The sequence below is a fragment of the Budorcas taxicolor genome, chromosome 6, assembly GCF_023091745.1.
Source record: "Budorcas taxicolor isolate Tak-1 chromosome 6, Takin1.1, whole genome shotgun sequence".
Lineage (NCBI taxonomy): Eukaryota > Metazoa > Chordata > Mammalia > Artiodactyla > Bovidae > Budorcas > Budorcas taxicolor.
Genome location: NC_068915.1, coordinates 31,178,173 through 31,184,133, shown reverse-complemented (window position 1 = coordinate 31,184,133; position 5,961 = coordinate 31,178,173).

The window sequence follows — 5,961 nt, the reverse complement described above, 5'->3', positions numbered from 1 at the left end:
TTTTATTTCATTTTTATAGTCTCTTGAAAGGAAAAATAAAGAAAATGAGCGAATTTTAGCCACGCTCTATATGCCAAGCTCTGTGCTAGCACTTTAGATAGTGTGTCTCATTCAATCCTCAGCACACCCCTCTGTGATCTTCATACAGACAGGGACACTGAGGCTCAGCAAGACCTCACAGATAGATGGGATTCAAACCTATGTCCGCCTGAATAGGATGTTCTCTGTGCATGACACTGATACTCTATCAGCTGCTTCCATTGTACAAAGCACAGGAAAGGAGTCAGAAAGATGGTAGGTGCTTATGAATTAATTACACCAGATATTTCACACTTTTATTATTGGCCTATGTTCAAAAGTCCCTTTTTAAAAAAATCAGTCCTGAAAAAGTGTCAGTCAATTATCCTACATCACTCCTTGCTTTCACTATTAAATTTTATTTCCAAATAATTTATAGGCATTTTCATGTACAGTTTTAGGTTTAGCAAATAATTGAGCAGATAATATCTAACATTTCATATAGCAACTCCCTACCTCCTACCCCTACACACAATTTCCTTTATTATTAACATCTTGCTTTACTGTAGTTGATTTGTTAAAATTGATGAAGCAATATTGATACTTTATTATTAATTACAGTCCATAGTTTAGTGTTCACTCTTGGTGTTGTACAGTTTGATGGGTTTTAACATGTATTCATCATTATATTGCATTAACATATAGAACTGTTTCAGTATCCTAAAATTCCCTGTGCTTCACGTACTCAGCCCTTCCAGCCCTTCCTCCCCTTCATCCCCGTGAGCCCCTGGCAATCACAGATCTTTTTACTGTCTCTATAATTTTGTGTTTTCCAAAATGTCATATAGCTGGAATCATACCATATCTACCCTTTTCAGACTCGTTTCTTCCACTAAGCAACAAGCATTTAAGGTTTTGCCTTAGAATCCTTACGAAAAGTCTTCTCAGGACCTGATAGCTCATTTTTTATTGCTCTAAATATCATTTGTTTCAACACAAAATTGTAGCACCTACAATATGGCCCCATGATGAATACTGAGAATACAGAGATGGACAGAGCATAACCCTGCTGTCAAGGATCTTACTCTCTAGCATTGGGAGAAAGGGACTTAAACACAAAAAATTATAACATTCTGTAGGTATTATAATAGAACTCTGTAGGTACAAAAGAAGGGCAAAATGGGTAGAATTCAAATTTACTCCTGGTATAGTCAGGAGTGGGCTTCCCAGGTGGGGCTAGTGGTAAAGAACCCGCCTGCCAATGCAGGAGACTCAGGCTTGATCCCTGGGTGGGGAAAATCCCCTGGAGGAGGGTATGGCAACCCACTCCAGTATTTTTGCCTGGAGAATGCCATGGACAGAGGAGCCTGAAGGGCTATGGTCCATGGGGTCACCAAGAGTCGGACACGACTGAAGCAACTTAGCGCATACGCACGCATGCATAGTCAGAAATGGCTCCCTACAGTACTCCTGTTTGAACTGAGGGATCTGCGAGAGCCAGGGCAGAGCAGCAGAAGCCTGAGGTGGGAAGTTTTAGGTGGGGCAGCAGGATATTTTCTGCTGAGAGTGGCAAGAAGCCCAGCCAGGGGCTAGTAGAATGGACGTGAGCAAACTAACCGTTCAGGTCCCATCCAGGCCTGTATCCTCTCTCAGCTCCTTTGTGTCTCTTCTCAGATGTCACCTTATCCTCTGAGCATCCTACCCAGAACACTCTAGAGAAAAAAGCACACTACCTCATACCCTTTTCTCTTTACCCCCCTTCTTTTGCTCCACAGCAATTCTCAGCTCTAATAGGTCACATATTTATTTGTACATGTATGGTCTGCCTCCTCTCACCAGAGCACGTGGCCCCAGGAGCAGGGGCTTAACTCTGTTCATTCCTGGCCCACAGTAGGCCTGTGACAAGCTTTTATTAAGTGAATGAATACATGGTGCTGTTTTATCTGTGCCTGAGATGCTTCCTACAGGGAAAAATGCTATAAAAGAATGTATTAACGCTTACTGGTAAACAAGGGAAACATTCTAACCCTAATTTACATATTTCCAACAACAGCAATTGAATCCACAATACTCTAATTCCCCTGACTTCTATATTGCTTGATTTCTCTACATTTTATTGGGGAACAGAAAAAGGAATCTCAAGAGCTTTCAAAAATATCAGATAACTTTACTGACCTTCACATACTAGAACTCTGACAGAACATTTCTCTAATACTAATTCAAGACCTGCTGTAATAAATACACCTTGCTGCAATAGAGTCTGACACTTATTCAAAACGAGGATCTATTAAGCTAAATACTTAAATAATTACTCCCAAGAACAGCTAAATATTGGCACCGAATATATTTTTATACAGCACATCTTATGACTTTCAGGGTACATTTTAAAATTCTCTTTTGTGGTTAGGTCTCGAGGGCTACAACTAGTACACTTTCCCCTGGGAATGCTGTCTTGGAGGAGAGGGAGTGAGGAACCAGCATGCCCTGAGTATTGTGTATCACGCTTCAAATAGCACCGCTCCCTTACATGGCTAAGGGCTTCCTGGTGGCTCAGCTGGTAAAGAATCTGCCTGCATGCAGGAAACCTGGGCTCGATTCCTGGGTTGGGAAGATCCTCTGGCGAAGGGAACAGCTATCACTCCAGTATTCTTGGGCTTCCCTAGTGACTCAAACGGTAAAGAATCCACCTGCAATGTGGGAGACCTGGGTTCGATCCCTGGGTTGGGAAGATCCTCTGGAGAAGGGAATGGCTACCCACTCCACTAGTCTTGCCTGGACAATTCCATGGACAGAGGAACCTGGCGGGCTACAGTGCATGGGGTTGCAAAGAGTCGGACACGACTGAGCGACTTTCACTTACATGGCTAAAGCCTGGGCACTGGTTCAACCATGAAAACAATGAGGAAGAGATGACTCTGTTGTGTGGCCACAGTGACTGTTTCAGTTTCGGACAGAGTTGCCCAAGGTGTTACTTCTGCAGGGGGTGTTTTATGGAAATCATTGGCTTTCTTAATCCCATGCCTTCTCTGTTCTTAGATCTTCTCTCTCATCTTTTCCAACCTCATTCATCCATGTTCAATGCCATAACTCTGGACCTTGATATCACTAATAAATATACCAGAGCAAAAATGTCTCAATGTCAAGCTCTCACCTTTTTCACATGTGTCTCTTCCCTGCTCTCCCCCTTTTCTCATTTTCAGTGCCAGCAATTATTCAGTTGAGTGGAGGGAAGTGAAGTGTTTTCCAGTCCCATCATCTCACATCCCCATTTCTTACTTCTCCCAGTCTAGATTCCATGGATAAGTATTACAGTCAATTTGCCTGTAACTCTTTTGTCCCTCTTTCCCGTTTACTTATACCTCAACTATGATTAAACTCAACTGCCCACTTTCTCTGCCTCTTTGCTGTGCAGGCTGAATGTTCCTTGAGAAAATCAAGCATCATAGATCGATCTTTCTCTAAATTCATGAGTAATAATTGTAGAAGAGCACTCACGAGTGCCCAGGAAGCCTTCTGCATTTCCCATTATCTGAAACAAGTTTCAGATCTTCTTTCTCTTTAAACCTTCAAAAGCCACTCCCCTCCAGAGCTCATGAACTCACCTCATTATTCTCTGAGAAAAGGGCTGCAATCAGATGGGAACTCCTTCAACTTCCCACCACCAACTTTATTAACTTATCTGCATCTACATTCGCATTCTCTGCCTTCCTCTAATTACAATGCAAAAAAGAAATTTCCCAGTGCCAAAAGATGTCAGCCCTTCCCCTTACTTTCTGGATTTCATCTGCTCTTCCCATGTTCAAGAAATCCAAGTCTGCAATTATCCTATGACTCTTCATGTATCATTAGACACTCTCTGTTTACTGGATTATTCCAAGAAACATAAACATACAAATTATCCATTAGGAAAAAAATACTCTTTTGATCTCAAATTACCTTTATTACCTCATTTTTCTCACTCTTTCAGAGCAAAACATATTGAGATGCCTACTGACTTCTTTTCATTATCTCACGTTCTATCCTCAACCCACCCCAGTCAAGTCTATCTCCCCTCTAACCACTGAGACCGTACTTGTCAAGGTCAAAATAATGTTCGTGGTGTAAAACTGTGATCTGCTGAGATCTCATCCAGTCCCATGACTCTATTATCTGTGTGCTCCTGACTCTCCATTTTGAAGTCTCCAGCTCTGAACTCTCCCTCTGAGTCTCTAAACTTGTTTCTCTCCTTTGCTTCTCCAGCTAATAAAGAGTGTCACCTTCCAACCATTTGTTCAAGCAAAATTCCTAGGAGACATCCTTGACTCTTCTTTATCCCATACACCTCCTACCTCACCTAAACACATACTTCCTAAACAAGCATCAAGTTTGGCCATCATTTGCTGTAGACTGCAGTGGCTTCTAACCACTTGCTTCTCTTTTAGAGCTTTCAAAATCTTTTCTTTATACAGCAATCCAAGTGAACTTTCTACAATGTAAATAATATAACATTAAGTCCCTTAATATTCACCAATGGCTTCCCTTCCACTTAGAATCAATTGTAAACACATTTTTGTTTTGCCGATATGGCCTTTTATGATCTATGCAGGAGTATAATTCCAACCTCAGCCCATCCCACTCTTACTCCTCACAAGAAATAAACCCCCAGAGTGAGAGTACTGCTGCCAACACAGTACTGAAACCAAAGTTAATGCTATCATTTTGCCGTAGCATTTTAGTCAATGTCAGGTTGACTTCAAAAATATTTTAGTCTTCTGTTTTTGCCTCAATATTTGCTATATGCTCCACTCACAGAATGACCATTTTAATATTCTCTGCATTGAATAGTAAGAAGTACAGTAAAGAATTAGTATAACATTATAATACTCCAAACACTGAAAATAGAAAAAAACCAGGAAAGTCCAAAGAGAATTGCTAAGAAATAACTACAAGCTACCCTTACATTTCAAATACTATACTCCAGAGAATAATGATATTAAACACAAAATTAGACTAATAATGACTGTGTACAATAAAAATTTGACCTTTAGATCTTGCTTTAAAATTAAACCTACTAGAGAGTTATTGAATAAAGTTCATTAAAATTATTACAACTAATATCACTTGTGATGGTTCACAACTTTATGAATGTATTCAGTTCAGTTCAGTTCAGTTCAGTCGCTCAGTAGTGTCTGACTGTTTGTGACCCCATGAATCGCAGCACGCCAGGCCTCCCTGTCCATCACCAACTCCCGGAGTTCACTCAAACTCATGTCCATCGAGTCGGTGATGCCATCCAGCCATCTCATCCTCGGTGGTCCCCTTCTCCTCCTGCCCCCAATCCCTCCTAGATCAGAGTCTTTTCCAATGAGTCAACTCTTTGCATGAGGTGGCCAAAGTACTGGAGTTTCAGCTTCAGCATCATTCCTTCCCAAGAAATCTCAGGGCTGATCTCCTTCAGAATGGACTGGTTGGATTTCCTTGCAGTCCAAGGGACTCTCAAGAGTCTTCTCCAACACCACAGTTCAAACACATCGATTCTTTGGTGCTCAGCCTTCTTCACAGTCCAACTCTCATGTCCATACATGACTATTGCAAAAACCATAGCCTTGACTAGACGGACCTTAGTCGGCCAAGTAATATCTCTGCTTTTGAATATGCTATCTAGGTTGGTCATAACTTTTCTTCCAAGGAGTAAGGGTCTTTTAATTTCATGGCTGCAGTCACCATCTGGACTGATTTTGGAGCCGAAAAAAATAAAGTCTGACACTGTTTCCACTGTTTCCCCATCTATTTCCCATGAAGTGATGGGACCGGACGCCATAATCTTCCGTTCTCTGAATGTTGACCTTTAAGCCAACTTTTTCACTCTCCTCTTTCACTTTCATTAAGAGGCTTTTTAGTTCCTCTTCACTTTCTGCCATAAGGGTGGTGTCATCTGCATATCTGAGGTGATTGATATTTCTC